Here is a 24,102-nt window from a genome sequence, read left to right on the forward strand (position 1 = left end):
ATCTGGACAGGAAGATATGTAAAGCTTTGTGTTTATGTTGGAGGAAACACTTGTTTAAGACTGAAAGGAGAGGACCCTGAGTTTTGACAAGAATCTCCCCTTACTTTCAGACTTGAGAAAAACTAAGGAATTTGTCAGTACATGAAAACCACTGAATTGCACCAAATCTCCATTAGTCAAGAGAAATAGCAGTGACAAGATAGATGAAGAAGTGGTTCGTGCCAGTTTGGGTCATGGGGGCTGGCCAGTCCATGGGGGCTGGCCAGCAGGCATGGCTGGGCTGGAATTTGGAAACGCAGTGAGACCACATCTGAAATCCAAGATCTTTAGATTAGAAGAGCAGGATGGAAACAGTCTAGAGGCAGAGTGATTAGTGCATTTCTCAAAAGTCTGTGTTTTCCAAATAAGTTCCTAGGATTCTTTCTCAAACTGGGTTGGCTCTTTCCTTCCCCCCCAACACACACACACACACACACACACACACACACACACACACACACACCAAATCTTTATTTAAATTCTAGCTAGTTATCAAACAGTGCAATATTGGTTTCAGCAGTAGAATTCAGTGATTCATCACTTACATACAATACCCAGTGCTCATCACAAGTGCCCTCCTTAATGCCCGTCACCTATTTGGCCCATCCCCCACCCACCTCCCTCCATCAATCCTTAGTCTGTTCTCTATCATTGAGAGTCTTTCATGGTGTGTTTGTTTCCCTTTCTTCCTCCCCCACCCCACATCCCATATGTTCATCTGATTTGTTTCTTAGATTCCACATCTGAGTGATTCTTTTAGAAGTCATCATATAGAGTACTCCTGATCCTCAACCTAATTCATGATTAACTCCACACATCACAAGCCCTCATCACAGCTTTCTGTGTTTCCAGCTCACTAATCTATTACCCCTGTTCCAACTATTCTTAAATCTTCTCAGGACTTCTGACCATTGACCAAGTGGGCCATCATTGAAACAAACATGTTTCATCTTGCTTGCAACTCTTTAAAATGCCTGTATCCTAGTTTTTTTTAATCTTCTCCAACCGTCCAATGTATCCACATTTTTCTTTGTTCCTATCAAATCTATAACCTATTCTATCAGAACTGATAGTCTTTCTCTGCCACCTGTAAAAATAAATGAATAATAGTAACCCTTACACTTCCTTACATACTGTATCTCCCTTCTCTGTACCACTTGAGATCTTTGCTCTGGAAATTATCCTCTCTCTACGGGATCATTCTCATCATCATATAAACTTACCATAAAATCTCCCACCTTAGATGTAATGTTTACAATATTTAAAAAATACCTGCCATTTTCTCCTGTTTTCTTCCAGCTGTGATTCCATTTTTCTCTTTCCTTTTATAGCAAAACTCTGCAAAGTGTTGTCTGTACTTAACTGCCTCAAAGTCTTCATCTCCTTTTCTGTCTTTTTCTCTGACCCAATTTTTTCTCTCTCCACTGCATGGAAACAGCCCTTGTCATGATGAACATGAACTCCTAGCACCAAATCAGTTGCTGAATTGCTTGTCTTCCTTTAATGCAGGCATCCAACAGCATTTAACAGAGATGACCATCCCCTTCTTTTGAAAATGCAGTTTTCATTTGACATTTGAGTACATCCTCCTGCGTCATTGGCTGCTTCTTCTTCATCTCCTTTGCTGGTTCCTCCTCCTCTTTGCATTTTCCTATACTGGAGTCCCCCAGGCTCATCCCTCAGACTTCTTTTCTCTATCTTCACTATATCCTTAAGTGAATCCATCCAGTCTTGGGGCTTNAGGGAGGGGCAGAGAGAGAGAGAGAATCCCAAGCAGGCTCCTTGCTGTCAGCACAGAGCCCAACGCAGGGCTCAAACTCACCAACCATGAGATCATGACCTGAGCTGAAATCCAAAGTCGGACACTTAGCCACCCAGGTGCCCCTGGCCTGTGGCTTCGAACATCATTTATGTGCTGATGATTTCCAGGTTTCTCTGCAGTCCAGAGGACCTTTTTGAGCACCCAACTTCCGTACCAGTATTCAGCTACCTATGCAACATCTTAACTTTGATGTCTAGAGACATGTCAGTCTTGGGGTGCCTGGGTGGCTCAGTTGGGTGAGCATCCAACTCTTGATTTCCCCTTGGGCCATAGTACTAGGATTGTGGGATCAAACCCTGCATTGGGCTCTGCACTGAGCATGGAGCTTCCTTAAGATTCTCTCTCTCTCTCTCCTCTGCCCCTCTCCCCTGCCCTCTCTCTTTCTAAAATGATAAATTAAATAAATAAATAAATAAATGCAACCATGTCCATCTTAATATATCAGAAACCGAATGTGTGTCATTTGTTCCCAAACTTGCTACTTATGCACTCTTGTTCATTTCATTTCATAGCAGCTAGATGTTTTCAGCTTCTCAAAGGAGTTTATCTTTGACTCTTTCCTGTCCTGACTCTTCACATCAATCCTTAGGTGCTTAGTATCAGCTCTGCCTTCAAAATATATCCTGATTTCAACCAGCCCCTTGGCTGCCACCTTGGGCCAAACCGCTAACATTCATTACTTAGCTTCCTCACTGGACTCCCTCTCTCTCCCTTCATTTTGTTCTCTGTAGAGCAGCCACAGTGATTTTTTTCTAAACTGTAAATCAGGTCACATCACCCCTTTGTGCAAAACTCTCTAATGGTTTCCCATCACGCTTCAAGAGCAATCAGGATTCCTACCTAGGATTGAAGAAGTCTCTGCCTACCTTCCTGTCTTCTGCTTTTCAATCACTGGAACACGAACAGTCCAAATTCCTTCCTGCTTCTGGGGCTTTCTATTTGCTGTACCATTTGCCTGCAGTGCTATTCCTCCACATATTCTCATTCTTTATCCTCTTCGATTAGGTCTCTGTTCAAATGTCACCTCTGCAGATAGGTCCTCTGTGACCATCCTATTTAAAATAGCCATCACTGCCCCTCCGCCATCCTGTCCTACCTCACATTATTTTCTATCTCCTTACCTTGCTTGAAAATCTTCATAAAACTTTTACTAGCCAGAACTGTTTTATTTATTTGTCTTCTGGTTTTCTCTAGCTCTTCCTTAGAGTGTGATCCTCATCAGGGAAGAGGTTTTGTCTTTTGGTCACGTCTGCATTCTGAGAGTCTCAACAGTATCTGACATAGTAGGTGCTCATTAAACATTTGATATGTGGGGCGCCTGGGTGGCTCAGTTCATTAAGCGTCAGACTCTTAAGTTTGGCTCAGGTCATGATCTGACGATTCGTGAGGTGGAGCCCCAGAACAGGCTCTGTGCTGATGGTGTGAAGCTTGCTTGGGATTCTTTCTCTCCCTCTCTCTCTGTCCCTCCTTGCTCGGGCTCTCTCTCAAAATAATTAAACTCAAAAAAATTTGGTTTGCAAATAAATTAATTAATAAGATAATAAGTGAAGGGACGAATGCAGTCATAAAAGTCCATGGAAGGGATACAGTTTTGGAGACAGACAGTTTTAATTTTGGAGCTAGTTGAGCTTGGGATGCTGGTGAAGTATCTACGTAGGGATGTCTAGAAGACCATTGAGAAGTTGGTTTTGGAATTTGGGAGAATTTTCAAAGAGTTAAAGAATTGAAAATATAATTGTATTAGTTTCCTACTGCTGCTGTAATAAATCACCACAAACTTAGCGACTCAAAACAACATAAATTTATTTTCTTTGTATCTGGGAGGTCATAAATCCTAAAATCAAGGTGGAAGCAGGTCTACAGTCCCTCTGGGGGCTCCAGGGGAGAATCCATGTCCGTGTCTTTTCCGGCTTACAGCGGCCACCCACCTTCCGTGCCTGTGCCCCCACCACCGTCCTCAAAACCAGCAACATACCATCTTCAAATCTTTCTCTCACTCTCTCTGACCACCACTTCCATCATCACATTGTCTGCTCTGACTCTGACCTTCCTGCCTCCTTTTTATAAGGACCCAGGAGATTACATTGGACCCACCTGGATGATTCACGAATCATCTCCCCACTTAAAGATTTTTAACAATCACATCTGAAAATTCCCCTTGGCCAAGTAAGGTAACATATGTGCAGATTGGGCAGATTAAGATGCAGACATCTTTGGACGGCCAATATTCTGTCTACCTCAGAAGTGAATGAAATAAATTAATGCGTTACCTACAAGTGACTGAAGACCTTGATACCAAGTAGCCTTCAGAGGGGTAAGCGAAATCCCAAAATTTCTGCAATGGAAATAAAAGTGGGGACTTTTCAGGAAGAAAAAGAAGTTTCAGCATTTGATAATTAGGGCATCCTGGGGGGCTCTCCAGAAAACAATTTCTGTTAGGTTTTGGTGGGGGAAGCCAGATTTTAAGTAATGATAATGAGTGAGAAGTAAAAAAGAAGAACTAGCTATTAAACTTTTTCCTGTTAGGAACAATGGTTCGGTGACAGCTGTTATGGGAAGTAGAATTTGAAGAGATAATCTGGGATAAGAAACAATGTCGTCATCCTACTAACAGAGTTTTTCTAAAGAGAACGAGGGTCAATACTTCAGTTCTTCTTTCTGCATGAAGTAACAGGCAGGAACATAACCGACTCAGTGTTGTGGAGAGAGGCAGAGCAGAGCAAGAACACTGGTTTACACCAGCTTAAAAGGTCACTGCCGTGTATAAGTGTCCTGGTGGCATATTAACTGTAAAGTCCACTCCTGATTCAATGTAGTGGATTTTAAAGCCGATGTCTCACGAAATTGATTTGTAAGATGAATTGCTACTGGAGCTGAGTTGAGCATTTGAGCTCTGGGTATAAATGGACAGAGAGCATCAGCACTTCCCTCCTCCCTGATTCCGCTGCATGCCCGCTACCCTTCCCACTTCTCTTCCATCCTACAGTCTCTGATGGCTCAGGAAGGGCCTAGGAGGGAAGGGTGGGAGAATAAATGGTCCAGAGGAGCCAAGAGGCAGAGGTCTTTTCGTGATGCAAATACCACTGGGTAAGTGCACCAAACGCAATCTATTCTCAGCATCGTTAAAACAATAAGCTTTCACTTAGTGTGAGAAGTAAGGGAGATGATTCGTTTTCAGAAATATCAAACAAAAGCTGTGCTGTCTAGTGAACAGTGGGTTTACTACCTGTTGGAAATATATGTGAACTCCCCTCCCACCCCCGCCCGCAACCTCGCCGCCATAATGGAGTCCCAAATCCTTGGACACTTCACTTCCTGGTTTTTCTTCCCCTCTCCATTTTGTGGGCTTATTTTTCACATGCTTTGCGAAGAGCATGCACCAAAGAACAAAGAAGGGACTGAAAGTCTCTGCATCACCTCAGGAAACGTACATTTGCTCCAGTCACACTACTTTTTGTCTTATGTGAGCATAGGCCACCTCCGGGTGAGGCTTTAAGATCTGTAATCCTCAGCCAATGAGGAATCAGGGGAGGGACAGGCACACTAGGAGGTAAATTGTCTGCTGTGACTGTCCTTAGTGTGCCTGTCTATCAGACACCTGCTCTTGCAAGAACGTTGATTAAAGCCTTGCTTCACTGTCCTCTGAGTCTCCACGTCCCTCCTTTGATTGGGTCGGTGGGCTTATTTCTCACACTTAGCATGGTGTTAATGAAATGTAGATTGTACCTGCTAACATGATCATTCAGACAGCCTCTTACACTGACCAGCTACATCATCTTGCAAAAGTTGCTTAACTTCTCTGAGCTTCATTTTCCTCACCTGTAAAGCTGAAATAAATATAATAGTTAATTCAGGGGCATATGGGTGGCTCAGCCAGTTGAGCATCCAACTCTTTTCTTCCTGCAATTATTTTGAAGTTTCTTTATTTATTTAGAGAGAAAGTGTGTTCATATGCATGGGAGAGGGAGAGAAAGAATCCCAAACAGGTTCTATGCTGTCAGCACACAGCCCAGCATGGGGCTCGAACCCACAAACCATGAAATCATGACCTGAGCCGAAATCAAGAGTTGGACTCTTAACCAACTAAGCCACCCAGGTGCCCTGAGTGTGCAACTCTTGATTTCAGCTCAGGTCATGATCTTGAGGTTTGTGGGTTTGAGCTCTGCGTCGGGCTCTGTGCTGGCAGCATGGAGCCTGCTTGGGATTCTCTCCCCCTTCTTCTGCTCCTCTCCTGCTCACACACACTCTCTCTCAAAAATGAATAAATAAACATTAAAATAATAATAATAACAACAGTTAATTTAATCTTCACAGATAAACTAACATGAAAAAAGCCAAGTGATAAAATAATAATAGTTATTCAAATAATAACATGTCACTGAGAACTGTAAATATCAGACATTGTAATATGCACCTTTTATGTATTAGCTTGTTTATTCTTACAACAATCTCCTAAAGTATGTGTTATTTTAATCCTCATTTTACAGATGAGGACTCTGAGGCACAGAGAGGTAAATACACAGCTAGTGAGTAGAAGAGCCAAATTCATGATACATGCACAATTAATGATGAATAATAACGATGCTGATTTTAAAAATCAAATGCCCAGGACTTGGGTAGTATGAGAACATCTATATGAGAAAAATGATTGCTTTGAATCTCTTTCATAAATAATTAGTTTCAAGAATACCTCTTTAATTTATGGCCACTCCACCTCTCACCAATAAAAGGGTTCACAACTCACATTTTCTGTATTCGTTTTGTAAACTGTACTCTTTTCGTTTAGCATTTGTGCCAAATTGGTGAACACACCATTCGTACTCATTTGCAAACAAAGCGCTCCGTAGCCTGAAAATGGCACTCGTCAGGGACAGAGCTTACCAATCTATAAAACTCAGTACTCCATCAATCTTTACCATAAGTTTTTCTTGTTTATGTAGTGAAATATAATTCTGTACTTCCTCTAAAAGAAATGGATGAATAGTTAGTTACTCAATGAAGCTACCTCATTTCTAAATAGGTCACCTGAAGGAATAGCATCAATAGGGCTTTGGAAGGCAGATAAAGAGTACTAAGTAAGAATCAGTTTTGTATTTCCATTTCTCACTGAGTGGGACTATTTTTTTTTTTTTTAATTTTACTTAGAGAGAGAGAGAGCACTAGCAGGAGAGAGAGGCAGAGGGAAAGAGAGCGAGAATCTTAAGCAGGCTCCATGCCCAGGGCAGAGCCTGACAAAGGGGCTTGATCCCACGATCCTCGGATCATGACCTGAGCAGAAATCAAGAGTAGGGCATTCAACCAGCTGAGCCACCCAGGCGCCCCACACTGAGTAGGACTATTAACATGATAATATGAACCAGTCTGTCCAGAGAGTGAGTACATTGGCTGGATGTCTTCATCAACCAGAAGTTGGCCCCATGAAGCCATTAGTACNTCCTGGATCAATGAGTCACAATTGTTGCTTTACTTGCCTTATCTTCTTATTGCTTACATTCTTAGGAATGCAAGCACTGAATTTACAAAGCTAAATGTTCCTGGTGTCTCCGGGTAGTTTGTTTATATTGTTCTTTTCAAAGTCAGTTTGTTATTTGTTCTCAGGTTCCAGAGCACTTAATGCCCAACTTTACGTATGCTTATCAATACACAATGTGTTCTGAAGAAAATCCTAGGAACTAAGTTGGGTTTCTGGTTTTACGGATAAAATACAATACTGGTTTCACAATGACGATCATCATAACCATTAGGATAATTGTAAAAAATAATTATCAACAGTACAGTAGTTGAGTGTGAAATAAATTACTTCAGGGTGAATATGTAAGGTTTGCATAGAAGAAGTGTGTGGGGGGGTGGCCGGGAGATAACCAATTAAACAAGGTTAGGAAAAGAATATAGGCTGGAGTCAAAGGGAGTGAGAATATAATGTGTGGGCAGGAAGAAGGCTTTATTTGTCGTTGACATGGCCGCCTGTCCAGTGGATACTTAGTGAGTTTTGACACAGAAAGTCAAGGACTATTGGCAGAATTGGTAAAGAGGGAAGTGGTCGTTGGGGAGAAATAATAAGAGACAAACTATGCTGTGCAGGGTTGGTAAATATTCCTTTTGGACACAGCCCTGGAGAAGATAAAAGACTTGCAAGCAGCCTGAGCCACAGACCACTAGGCCCTCCTCCCTTCTTCAGTATCAGATACTTCTTCTGGTGTACGGTGTGGAATGGGGCACCCGGTTGGCTCCATCCGTGGACCATGCAACTCTTGATCTCGCCAATTGTGAGTTCCAGATCCATGTTGGGGGTGGAGATTACTTCAAAATAAAATCTTAGGAACGCTTGGGTGGCTCAGCCACTTAAGCGTCCCACTCTTGGTTTTGGCTCAGGTCATGACGTCGTGGTTCTTAGCCCCGCATCGGGCTCTGCGCTGAAGGTGCGGGGTCTGCTTATGATTTGCTCTCCCCCTCTCTCTCTGCTCCTGCCCTGCTCTCTCTCAAAATAAAAAATAAACTTAAAAAGAGTCTTGAAAAAGAAAAAGGAAGTGGCCTTTGATTTCCTGGATTTTGTCTCAAGTGCGTTATCCTTTCTTTAGGGCCTCAACCGCTGAATGGGAAAGGAAAAAGGAACAGGGAAGGGAGAAGAAGGAGAAATAGCAAGCAAACTGTGAAGAGAAGGAAAATGCAAAAACCAAGACCGAGAGCAAGGCTTCAGTTCAGTGCACAAATTTGAAAGGCTGGCACTTCACTCTGCACAAGTGAGGGGAAAAAAGAAGTTCCAATTAATAAACTCAGTGTCTGATTCTAAACTTAACTCACACGATAGAAATGCTCCCATTTAGAAATGCTCCCGAGTAGGCCCATCATTTACTTAATTTGAGAGAGTGTCAAATTAGTGGGGTTTGAAGTAAATCTGATTGATGTGCTTGGGAATAACACAAAAGCTCTGGTTTTTTGTTCTTTTGATTTTCCACCGATTACGCTGATGAGCTCTTTTCCAGAAATGAGAGGAATCGCTCTTGCATCCCACTTTAGCTGAGCCCCTGCTGTGTGTAGAGGGTATGGAGGTGATGGGAACCCAGGGCCCGCACTTCCGGGACACTCTGTTTCCTGAGTGCACCAAGATCCTTGCTCAGTGCGCTGGGAGGTCTACCTGGGTACACTGTCAACAGGCTGTCTTCTCCTCTGGCGTCCCTTTGACTTCTGCTAGTTGCAAGGTTGAGGTGGCGGGAAGGGGTGGGGCTGGGGATTGCAAAGAAGGAGGAGAGCAAGTCTGGGGATTTATTTTCTCAGCTCTCTTCCTGATGGGCCAAGCCAGCCATTTGTCTACTCAGCAGCTCTTATCTCACTTATGGCTTCTTTATACCCCACCCACCCCTTTGTAAATAGTCATTCATTAAACTCCAGAAAATATTGTCACCTAAGCATGCCATCGGTTTCCTGGTGAGACCCTGAAGCAAGAAGAAAGATAGGAATGGAACAATTTTTGCCCTAGATTACCGTTCATTGAATTGAGCTGAAGAAAGAGTGAAACATTTAAAGTGCTGAATGAGGGGCGCCTGGGTGGTGCAGTCAGTTAAGCTTCTGACACTTGACTTCGGCTCAGGTCGAGATCTCATGGTCCGTGAGTTCAAGCCCCACGTTGGGCTTTGCGCTGACAGTGCAGAGCCTGCTTGGGATTCTCTCTCTCCCTGTCCCTCCCCTCACTTGCTCTCTCTTTTTCTCTCTCTCTCTCTCTCTCAAAATAAATAAATAAACTTTAAAAAGAATAAGAAATAAAATGCCAAATGACATTTAAAACTCTTTCTACCCTCAACAGATGTACACACCAGAAATCATTACTGCTTTAAGAAAAAGTAGCACATAGTTTAATTAATAGTTTAATTGAAAGCTATTTAATTAAAAGCTTAATTAAATAGGATTGATGGAGGTAAAACTCGCTTGACATAATGAAGTTTAAACTGTGGAATTATATATGTATTATTCTTTACATATATGGATTAATGGCTAACAACATATTCCAAAATAAGAGTCTATCTGCCTGGTTTTCAATTTTAGTGAACCTTGCTGCTGCATTCCAATGCTTTCAAACATACCTACGCCGAGTCACTTTAATAGGATAAACACTTTCCCTGTATTCGTATTCCTGTTATTTTTAAAACCAATATTCTATTTGTAATTAACATAACCTTCAACGGAGCCATACATAATCAGGGATTTGAAAGGTTTGTGCTCAGGGCTGTTTTTGTATTTTAAGGTTCCATTGGGAGGAACAATATCTTAAATGTGAGACTTTCCAAATGATTGGATGGTACCTATGAGAGAGCTCTGTGGAAGAGCTCCATGTTCTGATCTCCTGTAGGGAGGCAGAAGGGCAGAAGGGTCTGAGAGCACACGCCAACGTCAGTCATTTGTTCCTGTACTTGGATCTCCCATCTCTCCAACTTCTAGGTTGTCTGACCTTGGCCACGTGATTTAAGGTCCCAGCTCCCTGTGTCCTCATCTAGAAAATAGGGAGGATGTTAAGGGCTTACATCAAGGGGTAGTTAGAAGGATAAACTAGATAACGCATCTCAAACACTCATGTTATTGGCTGCCTGACAGTAAGTGCTCGATAATGTTGAACATTATTATGGAGAAATTTGATAAAGAGTGATCTCCTGCTTCTACTTTATAACATGAGTAATTTCAGGGATCCCTCTTCATTTCAATTCTTGTTATCTATATGCTGTGAAAACCAAGCGCCTCTGCAATAATGTCATCTCCCCGCCCTGAGCAGGCACTGACACAGAATGGTTTTCTGAGCCTCCTGAGCAGATTGCCTGCCAGACAGCAATTCACAATTCACGACTGTAATGGTGGCAACTCAACATGCAGAGCTTTTTCTCCATCTCGACGTTGTGAAATGAGGGACTCATTTAGGCACATTATGATCACACTACCTATCTTTACGTGATGTCACCTACACAGTCACCCTTAAGTTGTCTTCATTCATTATTAGAGTTAGGAAGGGAGAAAAGGATGGTGTTGAGAGGGCACACACTTCTTTGGGTCTAGAAGGAAAGAATGGCTGAGTCCTTCATTAAATTGGAAATAGTTGGGGCACCTGGGTGGCTCAGTTGGTTAAGCATCGGACTTCAGCTCAGGTCATGATCTCACGGTGCGTGGGTTCGACCCCCGCATCGGGCTCTGTGCTGTCAGTGCAGAGCCCACTTCAGATCCTCTGTNGGCAGTAAAGAATATATATACTAAATAAAATAGAGCAGATGTAGTAATATCATAAATTCTATTATAGAGATTATGAGTCATTGTTGGGGCTCTGCTCAGGTACCCTCAGATCCCTTTTACCATTTCTGTGAGCCCGTACCCAATTTCTTAATGGTTTTTCTTCTCAGAGAACATGCCTTCCATGTTCTTACTAGAGAACTCCCCTTGGTGGCTAAAGCTACTTGGCCTTGACATACTGAAAGCCTGAAGTGCGTAGGGGCTTCTATCTTCTAGGGATGAGGAGCTTAGCCAGTGACTGGCACGTGAGGGGGGAACTCTAGGCCCCTTGCCTTGGGTCCAGATAACCTCTTGTAACTTACACCCCAGAGCTCCCCTGCAGAATCAGCCTGAAGCTGGGGCCTTGGCTGAAAACGTTCCTTTGCTTGGATCCCACCCTTCCCTGTCCTGCTTCTCTACTCTTTTACCAGTTTCTCCTGGGAGTCTTTCCTTCATAAATCACTCGCACACACAACTTCATTTTCCCATCTACTTCTGGGAAACCCGACCCACATCATAAAGGTATTTTTAAAAATTGATGAGACTACTGAGGAGACAGGAAATTTGAGACAGGAATGTTTCATAGAAGAAATGACATTTGAGTTGTTCTTTGAGTAACAAGCAAGCTTTCAACAGAGATGGGAGAGAGAGAGAGAGAGACTCTAGTCAAAGAACCAGTATTTCACTAAGGTGCTGCGGACAGCAAGTTTAGGAAAAAGACAATAGCCTAGAGTAAGTAATCTCTACACTGAACATGGGGCTCGAACTTACAACCCGAGATCAAGAATCACATGCTCCACTAACTGAGCCAGCCAGGTGCCCCCCCCATCCTATATTCTAATCTGAGTCTTTTCCCTTGTTATATCAGGGGCAATTTACTTGATCTCTCTGTGCCTCATTTTCCCTATCTGTTAAATGGAGAAAACAATTGTACTTGNCATAAAATGAGCACCCCATAAAATGATTATTTTTGTTGTTATTGTTTTGGTTGATAAGAGCAATGGGTGAGAGGCACCTGAATGTCCTGATATAATGTTTGGAATTATTATATTTTGTGTTACCTTATTTTATTTTTGGTTACTAATATATCATTAAACATCCATGTTTGAGACATGCCATAGGTTTTTGACACTTCTTTCTAGTTACTGGAGGAAAGGGATATGTCAGACGTTCTGGTTGACTTTAACTCCTCCTCCCATCTGGGATTCCGTCAATTAAAGCAAGCACACAAAGTTCAAGATCACATGGAGCCCAAATAAGATTTATTACTAGCTTGACAGGTGATCCCAAAATATTCACCAAGTACAAGGCTCTTAAGTAAGATCAGATTTAAGAATCTGATTTGGTCCCGAGGCTGAAAGGGAACTTTCTGGTCCTCAACCTAAATCTTGATCTTGTGACCTACCTGCTTAGGTGATCCTACAGATACGTGAATGGCCCTGCAGTGTAGATTTTAGGTCCATTTAATTCAGCCAGCTACATGATCAAGGGCCCTAGGGCAGCCTCACACACACCCAGTAGCAGAAGCTAAAAAAGATTATGACTAATTTATTTATTTCAGAGGCAAGAAGTTCAAGGATACCTATCAGGCCCCTGCCCAGAACTGAAAGCACAAGTAAAAACCAAACAAAACACATTTTCTAATAATGCTCTCAATCTTCTGCATCAAATTTTCGATTCCAAGAACTCTTTCTTAGTTTTATGTTTTTTAATATAGGATTTTGTTCTGTTTCATAGGTGAATTATTTCCACTCTTCTATTTGAGGGTCTTTTCTTTCTATTTTCTCTTTTCTTCCTATTTAGGTCTTTTCTTTCTCTTTTAAATGTTCTTCTACTTCCCGTGTGGTCTCTGTTTCCTCTAAATTCCTATTTTTTGGTTTGTTTGTTTTCTGTCAGTTTTTCGAATTACAGAGTTTCTTCAAATGTCTAGTGATACTGGTGGAGAGAGAAGAACTGGAGGAATTCCATTAGTAATGGCAAACAGAGATGAAATGCAGCAGAATGGGAGAGAGATGGAGTTGGAGTGCAGAATGAGAGCATACATCGAACAGCAGGAGAAAGGAGAAAGAGAAGTCTGGCTTGCCAAGGCTCTTTTTATAATGGGAAAGGACTCAAGCTTTAACATGTTATGGTGAGCAAAAGAAGGCCACCAAGATAAAGTTGAGCTAAGATCATTTCAGTAGTCCAGGCATGGGCTGGAGAACCTGACGCAAAGCCTGCAGAGCCTGAAGTAGGAAGCTGGGCAGTTCATGGCCTCGAGCTCAGGAGGTCTCACCTGGCAGATGGTACCAGGTAGAGGAAACTTGTAGACAAGTGGAAGCCAATGACACAGACATCAGACAGAATCATTGTAGGGGCTCTGTCTACTCTCACTGATCTAATCAGAGACTGAGGAGGGGACCAAAGTCTTCAATGAAGGCCACCAGCACACGGGAGGTCTCTATATAAGAGATTTGAGGTCCCTACCCAAGTTGAAGTCTTGGTATGAGCAGCTCTCCAGAGAGACCACAGACAAGGAATCAGCACAGAAGAACATTCCTACACACTGGGTCATGGCTGGCTGGGAGGCTCTGGGGATTACTGAACAGCAATCCAAGTATGGCTTGGGTATAGGAAATAAAATGTCCAGCTCAGCATGAGCTCACTCCCATTATAAACTGGATCTCCTTGCTCGCTCGGGTTTGACCCAGGAAACGGCCCAAGTTCAGACCAAGAGATGAGGCTCAGTGGTAAATCTGGCTGTAAGAGCTGAGGAAGGCAAAGGTAGATGAAACGAGACAGCAAGCTAACATCAGAACCTTGACCTGCAGAGGGCAGGGCCACATGAACCAATGATTCTTAAATTGCACTGTGCATTAGAATTGTTTGAGGAGAGGGGCGCCTGATGGCTCAGTTAAGCGTCTGACTTTGGCTCAGGGCATGGTCTCTCGGTCTGTTGGTTCGGGCCCCGCATTGGGCTCTGTGCTGACAGCTCAGAGCCTGGAGCCTGCTTCGGATTCTGTGTCTCCCTCTCTCTCTGCCCCTTCCCCACTCATGCTCTGTCTCTCTCCATCTCTGAACAAACGTTAAAAACTGAATAAACGTTTAAAAAAGAATTGTTCAAGGAGAGAGGTACCTGGGTGGCTCAGTCAGTTAAGTGTCCAACTCTTGGTTTTGGCTCAGGTCATGATTTCGAGGTTCATAAGTTCAAGCCCCGTGTCAGTCTCTGTGCTGACTGTGTGGAACCTTCTTGGGATTCTCTCTCTCTGCTCCTCCCCTGCTCCTGCTCTCTCTCTCTCTTTCAAAATAAATAAATAAACTTAAAAAAAGAATCTCTTGAGGGGAGGAGCACATAGGTGGCTCAGTTGATTGAGCATCTGACTCTTGATTTCGGCTTGGGTTGTGATTCCAGGGTCGTGGCATCAAGCCCCACATCAGGCTCTGTGCTGAGCATGGAGCCTGCTTAAGATTCTTTTTTTTTTCTCTCTTTAAAAATAAAATTAAAAAAAAAAAAAAAATGACTCCTTTGAGGACCTTGTAAAACTCCACACCGGAAGATACAGATTTATCTGGGGTGAGAGTCAAGAATAATTATCTATTTAGTAACCTGTGTTATTTTAGAACAGTTTTAGATTTATTGAGTTATTGCAAAAAATAATACAGAGAGTACCTGTGTACCCCACGGCCACTTTCCCCTGCTAACACTTGACATTAGTATGGAATACTTGTGATAATTAATGAACTGATATGGAAACATTATTATTAACTAATGCCTTTACTTCATGCAGATATCCCCAGTTGTTCTCCAATGTTCTTTTTCCACATCAGGATTCCATCCAAGATCCCTCATTATATTTAGTTGTTATGTCTCCTGAGGCCCCTCTGAGTTGTGACAGTTTCTCACACTTTCCTTGTCTTGCGTGACCTTGACAATTTTGAGGATTACCAGTTAAGTATTTTGTAGAGTGTTTTTCAGTTGGGTTTCTGTTGATATTTTTCTCGTGATTCGGCTGGGGCTACAGATTTTGGAGAGAAAGACCACAAAGGTAAAGAGTCCTTTTCATCACATCATATCAACAGTCCATGCTGTCAACCTGACTTATCATCGTTGATGTTGCCCTTGATCACCTGGCTGAGGCTTGTCAGGTTTCTCCACTGTAAACTTACACTCTTTTCCCCCCTTCGATATTGTTTTCTTTGGAAGAAAGTTCCTATGCACAAACCACATTAAGGAGTAGAGAGTTACCCTCCACGTCCTTGAGTATAGAGGATTTACTGCATCTTTTTCATCGTGGTAAGATCTATACTACATAAAACTTCCCAATTTTTAAATGTCATATTCATTTTTTAAGTTTTTCAGTAATATTAATGCACGCCTACGTTTGGGAACCACCCCGACGCATGGAAGGCGGGGACAGCGGAGGGACACGGAAGTGTTTAGAACCCCACAGAAGGGGCGCCTGGGTGACTCAGTCGGTTGAGCGTCTGACTTCAGCTCAAGTCATGATCTCACCGCTGGTGGGTTCGAGCCCCGTGTCGGGCCTGTGCTGACAGGGCCTGGAGCCTGCTTCAGATTCTGATTCTCCCTCTCTCTCTGTCTCTCCCCTGCTCACGCTGTCTCTCTCTCTCTCTCTCTCTCTCAAAATAAATAAACATTTTTTTAAAAAATTTAAAACCCCACAGAACATCGGACCCAGATGTTGACAACTTCAGTGGATGGTTTGGGGAGCCACGTCTACCCTCCTTACTCTCTGCCCCTTCTTGTGCTTCTGTAGTCTTCTCTGCAGTTGGTTGCTGGGAGGGAAGACGTCCTGGTGTAAGTGGGGACATGCAATAAATGAGTAGAGGGAAAAAACCCTCATGTTCACATTTTTTGCATCTCCCACAGCCTCAAACACAGTGGTTGGCACAGAATATTAGAGACAGTTTATTAACCAAGGAAAACACTTCATTTATAATGCAAAGTCAAATTCACAACCTGCTGTAGGCGAATTTCTCCCCTGATGTCCAGGTGCGGTTGACCTGTCACAGAGCTATGATCTGTCTCAGATAACGCCCCCGTTCTTTGAATCCTCTGCTCCTCCTCTTCTTATTCGCTTCCTGAGAAGAGGGGTCTCATCATTAAGGGCATTTGGAAGAAAGTGGGAAAGGAGTTACTTCTCTCTGTAAAACAAAAAAGATGTGGTCTTCACCTTCTCCCGAAGCCTAAGATCATGGACAGAGAAGGAGTCCGCTCTGGAAGCAACTTCTCAATACACAGTTCCTCACCTATCAGTAAACATTTGTTGAAATAAGACCCCAGATGTGATGATCACTGAGGATGCTATTATAAGAGCTTAGACACAGGAGCAAGCATTTGGCTGTGCTAATGGATAAACATTATTGACATTATCGACAAACATTAAACAGATTTCAGCAGCAAAGAGTGCTTGCTTTCAACAGTAAAGAAACAAATCAGAAGAAAGGGTCAAATATTACTCTAAGCCATTCTTGATCGCCTACTGAATGTTTACAGTGGTCCCATCTCCCGTTGTGACGGCAAAGCTTAAGCATGGGGAGATGGTGTCGGGAGAAAGGAAGGCTTTAGTCACCGCTGCTGTGAAGAGCCAAGGAAACAAATGACTGGAATCCAGAGGGCGAGGCAGAACCCCTTAGCTGTGGGGTGAAGCAGTGGGCAGGACACCAGTGGAGACAGCTGCACAGGGGACCGGAGGAACCACATCGGCAGGCCGTGTTGGGTCGTGGAAGTGGATGACAGGCCGGGACAAATGAGTGCAGACATGAACACAGCCGGCCAGCCAGAGTCAGAACATCTGCTGAAGGGAAGCAGCTTTCCACGCTGCACAGCCGAGCCGGAGTTTGCAAAACAGGAAAGGAACTTTTGTAAACACAAGATTCCAACAATGAACTGCCGCTATTTGTGAGCTCCTTTGTTCATGCCCCGTTCCAGAGATAGCAACAGAGATGCGGTGGTCTGAGGATGGCAGCTCGACTGGGGCTGAGCGAGCAGGCAGCTGGGAAATGGTGAGATCTGGGGAGACTTGTATTCTATGGGGCTCTCGTTTGGTTGAAATTAACCTCATATTAGTCCTGCATTTTGATTGGCGGAGAGTCTGGTCTTCTGAAATAATTCAAAGTATTGTGCCCTGATGTAGCAAAAGCATGCCTCTCTTGGCAACGTTTTCTGAATGAGCTCAGAAGGCTGCAGACAGCAGCAACGGGCGGTGCAGCATCCCTTCGGCTTAGGGCATCTAGGGATTCCATTTGTTTTCATTCCCACTAATGAAAACAAATAGAGGCAGTCAGCTATGGGGAAAAGAGACACTCTCGCTCTTATAAAGGACCAGGGTCTACTCTTCCTGAGGGCTGCGATGGGCAAGCCCATTAGCATGGAACATTTAAATAATTGGGAGAAACACCAGGAGAATTTACAGAAAGCACACTGGCCCATGGCTGCTTAAATTCATCTACATAACCTCTCTATCCCTAAATAACACAGGTGCACGCATGCGCACATACATCCTGTATGTGTACTGAAAGACACAACAAAGAACAATTTCTGCTTTCTCCTTCACCATTTTCCACAGTTGCTGTCATTTGTATCTCCGTTTTAAAAAGGAAAAGAAGAGCAAATGTTCTCCAGATAGTGAAGACCCCTGAACATTGATAGAGAATAAAAGAGAGGAATTTGTAAGTCCGTGGTGCCCATTTCCTGGGAAGTATATTTTCAAGACATTCTGCGCTTTAAAAAATGTGGCGAAAAATCCCATGTTCTTTTTTTTTATTTATTTATGTTGAGAAAGAGAGAGAGACACAGAAAGCACAAACTGGGGAGGGGCAGGGAGAGAGAGAATCCCAAGTAGGCTCTGTGCTGTCAGGATAGAACCGCATGTGGGGCTTGATCCCACAAACCGTGAGATCATGACCTGAATGGAAATCAAGAGTCGGTTGCTTAACCTACTGAGCCACCCGGGCGCCCCCGAAGCCCTATGTTCTTAATAGCAGAAATCCACCCCTTCTAACCTTTTCATCACCCAGATAAGGTCTTTAGGAAGGGAATTGAGATGTCTACCAGGAGCATGGTGTATTCTTTTGAGGTAGTGCAATGACACGTGCCCTTTATCTGTCCATGAAATCCTCAGGGGAAATACCCACTTCCAATCATGTGTTGTTGAGTTGGTTCTGTTTTGGGGAATGCGCCTTAAGGGCCAGTTATGAATTCAAAGTGGGTGTAAGGTAAGAGCCAAGGAGTCCGATGAAATAGGGGCTACCCCAGCGCTTTAATTCCATCTGCGTTTCTGTATTTGCTTTTTCTTAAGGGCTGTATTTACTCTTTTTATCTCTTGACAGCTACAGACTTGACTGCTGATTACTTGCCTCCTTGTGGAACTAAGTGGGAGATATTTATAATATTGTATTAGGCAGGTGCAAACAACAGAATGTAATTTGGTTGCTTTGACAAAAGAAGGTCGCGGGTAAAGACAAAGGTGTTTGCCCAAATAATCATTTCCTAGAGAAATGGTCAAAATCGCATCCCAGTACTGGCCTGGGGAGAAGCCACCGCTGCTGCCCCAGCCAAGCACTGAATGCCCAGAATTTGACTCTCCTGAACCATGAATGTTGCCAGCCGCCCTGCTAGTCAAACTTGCAGCACTAGAACCAGAACTAGAAATGCCCTGGCTGTTACCTCTGCTGACACACACAGCAACTCCATACCAAGATTGCTTCCTTTTTGCTTCTTTTTATGTTGATGTCTCCTAGGGTTGTGTCGGGTTCATGGAGCCTAAGTCACATGACTGCATGCTCGCTGCAAAGGATGCTGGGAATTGCAGTTCAGACTTCCCCACTGTGGAGCCTGAACTCATGAGGTGGGGGGGTTCCTCAAATGCAGAAAAAGTTTTCAAAAGATGATGGGAACATATGATTATGCTAGATGTTTTCTAAAACGGTGGATGGAGGGGTGCCTGGGTGGCTTAGTCGGTTAAGCGTCCGACTTTCGCTTAGGTCATGATCTCGCGGTTCGTGGGTTCGAGCCCCGCATCGGGCTCTGTGCTGACTGCCAGCACAGAGCCTGGAGCCTGTTTCAGAGTCTGTGACTCCCTCTCTCTCTGACCCTCCCCTGCTCACGCTGTCTCTCTCTCTCTCCTAGAAATAAATAAAGCATTAAAAAAAAATTTAAAAAAAAATAAAAATAAAAAATAAAACGGTGGATGGATCTCTCTCTCTCTCTCTTTTTCTATTTTTTTTTCCTGGCATTTCGGTTTCTGTTGTAGTCGCCCATCACCTGTATTCCATACTATATTTACCAACATTTTTATGCTTGAATATTTGCATATGTCAGCTAACTGGCTTTTATTCTACAATCTGAGCTGTATTGACTAGGTTAAGAGTTCACCGCTGAATGTGCCAAACCTTCAATTTTTAGTTAACCAGCAATACAACCTTATTCAAACCGATAATGGGCTGTAGCATTTTATTACCTTTGCCTTCCTGTGCCAAACTGCTTTTTTTGTTTGTTGTTTTTAAAGCTTTCTTTAACACCATCAACCTCTTAACTCTTTCTTGAGTGAGAATTATTTCCCATGCCTCCATACGTCTGGCACCAGGCTCATAGATTCTGGACCTGGGAGTTTCAGCTATGGCTTTATACAGCTATGGCTGTATACAAAGTCTGTATTTAGTGGAAGACCTGTGTATGAAGGGATCATCTGTTTCAGAAGCCGACCAATGCTAAAACATCAAAGCCAACAGCAAACCNTGCTGACAGCTCAGAGCCTGGAGCCTCCTTCAGATTCTGTGTCTACCTCTCTTTCTGCCCCTCCCCCCTCAAGCTCCATCTCTTTGTCTCTCAATAACAAATAAATGTTAATTAAAAGAAAAAAAAGCATTTCGAGAAAACAGAAGAAAAAAAGACAGATTAAGTAATAGTCACTACTTTGGGTGGTAAGACTGTGTTTAGTGATGGAAGCAGACACGTGCAGCATGATGTAAGAGGAAGGAAGCAACCTGGGGACTGCCAAGGGCTGGCCGTGCAGCTGGTGAGGGGTTTCGTGTGACGGCAGGAACATCTTCTGTGTCTGCTTGTGTCTTTCATTTACAGTTATTTGCACAGGGGCGCCTGGGTGACTCAGTTAGGTTAAGCATCCGACTCAATTTTGGCTTGGGTCATGACCTCACGGTTTGTCGGGGTCCACGCATAAGGCTCTGTGCTGTCGGTGAGGAGCCTACTTGGGATTCTCTCTCTCTCTCTCTCTCTCTCTCTCTCTGCATCAACCTCATTTTTGCACTCTCTCTCTTTCAAAAAATAAATAAAAACTTCAAAAAAATAAAATTATTTGCATAGATAGGGAGCAAATGTGGAGAAATGTTAACATGTGGGCTTCTGGGTGAAGGGTACATGGGATTCTTTGTACTATTCTAACCATGTTTTGGCAAGTCTTATTTTATGTCAATATCAAATTTAAAAACAGAATCAAAAGCTTCTCTCCAATTATGACTTAATAAGTAGACTACACTTTCCTAATACAGTTTCTGTGTCTGGTTTGTAGGCAAGGAATCTATGTCTTTAGAAAGTTCCAGTCTGCTAAGTGTTTGATACATTCGTGGCTTTTCTTACCAACACTGTCATGTCTGCATATAGAGGAAAATATCAAGCTGAACTCTTACTCTGGGCTTAATTCCCACCAACAAGAACAATAGAGTTCTTAAAATGAGTATGACAGAGACTGCGAAATAAAGTGACCTTAGAGTTTCTAAAAATGAAATGTTGGCAACAGAGACAAAGGTACCCCAGATGTTAGAACATCATATTCTTAAAAAGTCAGATACAATATGATTCTAATCTCATGATCAGGGTTTCTAAAAAGTAGTCAAGAGAGATGAGAGCTTCTAGAAATTCTTATAATGGAATAAGAAATTAGGCTAAAGAGAAATAAAAAGGAGGAAGAATCCAAAGGAAGCAATGTGACTACACAGGGATCTTCTGATGCACCCAAAAGATAAAAGGAGGAGAAAAATACCCCGAAGGGAAATACAAGAGACCGGTGCCAATGTAAATTTCATTTCTACATTTTCTAATGCCTAGTACGCCACACTGCAGGACGGAAAAAAGGCACAGAAATTTCAAAAGGCACCTACTCAGTCATCACAGTAGGATGTGCTATGTTGTCAGTAGGACAGTGGTATGATTGACAGAAATACACCAACAGATACTGTTATTGACGATAGGAAATTTCTTCAGTGGGAGAAAACGTAAAAACTCGTGGCGATACCTACAGGAACAAGAGCTAAAACACAGTGCTCCCTGCTGGATGTAGAAGGCCTCTGGTCTCCCAGAGTTCCCCACAGAAACATGGAACCACTCTTTGCCCAAGTTCATACCCTCCTGGCCACCTAACACTGGCCTTCACGAAGTCTGGATGCTATTAGGTCCAAATAATGATATAAAAATACCAGGGCACACTTGAGTGTTCACAGTAAGACTGGATAAAGTGGTCAGTTTCTCAAGATAATCCCCCAAAAGACTCAGGCTTCACACCTGCCCGACTTATACCCTTAACCCATCCCATGACCCTGATCTAAGACTGAATAGTTTTGCAGCATCAAGTTACAGTTATGAGTGCGAATGTATAAATGGTTGACATTGCAGGCAGATTATAGTCACTTCTAGAACTAGCCAGCAGGAGGACAGTCTTGCACAATTAAATAATGAATTGAGGGGGGCGCCTGGGTGGCTCAGTCGGTTGAGCATCGACTTCAGCTTCATGATCTCACGGTTGTGAGTTCGAGCTCCGCATTGGGAAATGTGCTGTCAGTTCAGAGCCTGGTGCCTGCTTTGGATTCTGTGTCTCCCTCTCTCTCTGTCCCTCCCCTGCTCATGCTCTGTCTCTCTCTCTCTCAAAAAAATATACTTAAAAAAATTAAATAATGAATTGAGGGGTGCCTGGGTGGCTCAGTTGGTTGAGCGTTGGACTCTTGATTTCGGCTTGGGTCATTGATCCCAGAGTCGTGGGATTGAGCTCTGTCTCAGGCTGCTCAATGGGTGTGGGGCCTGCTTGGGATTCTTTCTCTCTCCCTCTGCCCCTCTCTCTCATTTGCACTCATTCTCTCTCTCTAAAAAATGTAAATTAAAAAATAATGACTTGATTGGAGCTTTTTCTTTAATTGAACAATTTGTCAATCTGTCTCATTTTTGTGAGAGACTTGAGTACCAATTAACTGACTCACATTGGCCGGATTTTTCCTGCGGCATATTATGTTACATCTTCCTTTTCAGCATTATCATAGACTTAGGACTATTTAGAGTTTCCGTTAACTGTACCAATTATTGTCATTTTAATTGGATGCACAAGTTGTTTTATCAAGCCAGTAGCAGCCATCCCTTTAAGCCATTGGTTCTCAACACTGGCGATGTCTGGTGACACTTTTGGGTTGTTGAAACTTGGGGGGTAGACGCTACTGGCATCTAGTGGGTAGAGGCCAGGGATATTGCTAAATATCGCCCGATGCACAGGACAGCACCAACAAAGAGCTATCTAGCCCAAGAAGTCTACTATCAGAGAAACCCTGCTTTTGAGGCTAATCTCTGTATCCTGTTAACACCACCTGCAGACACTGTTAAATGGCCTCTCCAAGCGACTCCTAGAAAGTGGCAATTTTAGACCTTTGCATTTTGCTTGTCTTCTTTGATCTTCCCACAGGGAGTGGAAATGCTCCTAGCTCAATTGTGATCCTGCCAAGACCTTCTGGCTGTCACATTTTTGAAGCAACATGGTCTCCGGGTAGGTGGTCCGTGACACTCTGGCCTCAAGCTCACTCACTCGTGGGACCAGACAGGGGCCCAACCCAGCCACAGTTTGATCTCTCAGCGTCTTCTTATCTAAGCTTGCCGCCCCTCACCAGACTCTCAGGCTTCCTTATGCAGATGAGTAGTGGGTAGGAAGAGGGGTGCCTGTTTTTAATAACTTGCCCAGCCTGAAGAGGTCTGCACTGACCTACACAGGGACTGGGGCGCCTCACCCCACCCCACCCCCACAGTCTCCCAGTAAGGCTGCTTCTCCACCTGCTGCTCCCTTGGGCCATGTTATAGACTGAATGCTTGTGTCCTCTGTCCCCAAGTTCATAGGTTGAAGCCCTAATCCCCTGTGTGGCTGTATTTGGAGATGGGGCCTTTAAGGAGGTAATTAAGGTTAAATGTGGTCATAGGAGTTGGTGCCTAATCAGATAGGATGAGTGTCTTTAATAAGAAGACCCCAGAGAGCTTATGCCCCTGCTCCATCCCACTACTCCCCTGCAGGGACACACTGAAGAAAGGCATTGTGGGGACATAGAAGGTGGTTGTCAGCAGCCCAGGAAGAGAGTTTCTTTCATCAGAAACTAAATCAGCCAGAACCTTGATCTTGAGCTCCCTGCCTCCAGAACAGTGAGGACCTAAATTTCTGTTGCTTAAGCCACCCAGTCTGTGATACTTTGTTATGGAAGCCTGCGCCGACTAAGACAGGCCGTCTGCACCAGAGTCCCTGACCGTCTACTAACTCACTTTGACATTTGTCTTTCTCACTGGTGTCTCCTTATTCTTTAAAATCCTNTTATTTTATATATAGAGAGAGTGAGCAGGGGAGGGGAGCAGAGGGAGAGAAATTTTAAACAGGCTCCAAATACAGCACGGAGCCCAACTCAGGGCTCGATCCCATGCCCCTGGGATCATGACCTGAGCTGAAACCAAGAATCGGATGCTCATCCGACTGAGCTACCCAGGCGCCCCCCCCCCAAAAAAACTTTTCTAGTATTTCTCTTTTACTAAACTTTCAAGGGGGAGNCGATTTGTGAAATCCTCCCTTATTTCCCAGCTCTAAGGTTGTTGAAAACATATACATGTGTCTCCTTCTGCCAGCCCCGAGATTTGTGACGTTGGAGAGGCCAAACTTTCCCTCCCACAAAATTATATCTCTAATTATAAAGTCAATATTATTTACCATTTTAGTAGCATTGCCACAGGGATTTTTCAGTTGGTATAC

The 24,102-nt window shown here is 43.5% G+C and overlaps 1 long non-coding RNA gene across 2 annotated transcripts in view; it reads left to right on the top strand.

Moving 5' to 3' along the window:
- LOC144235125 (uncharacterized) overlaps nt 1-8,617 on the top strand; it is a 146,360-nt gene extending 137,743 nt beyond the window's left edge. For both annotated transcript variants that reach the window (XR_013336147.1, XR_013336146.1), the window contains exon 5: nt 8,440-8,617. This is a non-coding gene — a long non-coding RNA (uncharacterized LOC144235125). The remainder of the gene's footprint in view (nt 1-8,439) is intronic.
- Nucleotides 8,618-24,102: the final 15,485 nt, after the last annotated feature.

The sequence above is a fragment of the Crocuta crocuta genome, unplaced genomic scaffold (genome assembly GCF_008692635.1).
Source record: "Crocuta crocuta isolate KB4526 unplaced genomic scaffold, BGI_CrCroc_1.0 scaffold467, whole genome shotgun sequence".
NCBI classification, from domain to species: domain Eukaryota; kingdom Metazoa; phylum Chordata; class Mammalia; order Carnivora; family Hyaenidae; genus Crocuta; species Crocuta crocuta.